We start from the raw sequence: 1,098 nt of genomic DNA, 5'->3' as shown, positions 1-1,098 counted from the left end.
GTTCTTCCAAAGTATTATTCTTCATGTGAAACAATGGAAAAAGCATCACGCGGGGATGCTTCAAAGTTCCTGAAAAAATGTATCACGAATTTTGTGAATCGCCCCCATGTCCGAGATGAAAATATAATTAAAAAGCCATCGTGTGACGTGTTTAACAACAATATTGCATTGTGACTGCGGAGTCTCGTTTTCGACATCTTGAAATTTCATCATCACACAGCGTCAGTATATTGTTTTAAGAAGAATTAATAAACTAAATCCAAGAAGCTAAAATCTTGAGGAGTTGAAAAATATATATTGCTAAGACACAGCCGCCATCTTTTTTTCTAACAAAAATTGTTATTAATAAATAATAATACGAGAAGGATTTCCTGCTTTTTTATGATGGTAAAATACCTGTATTGATGAAATTAGTGATTATGTAATATTCAAATAATTGCTAAGTGAGTGCCAAAATCATAGCGATTGTGGTTTAGGGATAGGCGTCGTTCACAAGAAGACAATACGTCATAGTCGCATGCAGTATTGTAACAATAGTATAGTAATTACCGATTTTTTAAGGGATTTTGTATACCCCCGGTTAGAGACGCAGTAGGAAAGTGATTGATTCGAGAAATTTGTACGCATTATGAGCAGCAGGGTTGCTTGGATTTGTCGCTTGGAGTAACGACATACAACATTTTCATTGATCGTATCGGAAGTGTTACCAAAATGCGTCAAACTGTATTACATTTACTGTGCGTTATTTTTGCGAGAATTCGAGGCAATTATCGTAAAAATTAATGAATATGGGATTAAGATGAAGACGTTTTAATTAAAGACGAGATTTTTTTTCAAATATGACAATTGGAGGCAGAACAGTTGATGAAATCTCATTGTTCCCTGCAAAGAAAGATTTGATTCAATTAAAATTAACGAAAACATAAATATGTTCGGATAAGATAATTGAGGCGGAGACAAAGAGGAGATGAAAAGTAGTAATAAAAGATATCTGATTTATATCATACATACAATCAGTTAATGATTTAGTCAAAACATTATTTGTATTAATGCGTGAGGAGTTATTTGTTAAAACTGTACTTAGAAAATCTGCATTTC

The 1,098-nt window shown here is 33.0% G+C and overlaps 1 protein-coding gene across 10 annotated transcripts in view; it reads left to right on the top strand.

The window, feature by feature from the left end:
* LOC117169625 (lysine-specific demethylase lid) overlaps positions 1-1,098 on the top strand; it is a 77,273-nt gene that overhangs the window by 1,789 nt on the left and 74,386 nt on the right. The window lies entirely within an intron of this gene.

This window comes from Belonocnema kinseyi, chromosome 3, assembly GCF_010883055.1.
Source record: "Belonocnema kinseyi isolate 2016_QV_RU_SX_M_011 chromosome 3, B_treatae_v1, whole genome shotgun sequence".
Taxonomy (NCBI): domain Eukaryota; kingdom Metazoa; phylum Arthropoda; class Insecta; order Hymenoptera; family Cynipidae; genus Belonocnema; species Belonocnema kinseyi.
Note: the sequence above shows the minus strand (reverse complement) of the source record. Positions and strands in the feature narration are given on the sequence as shown.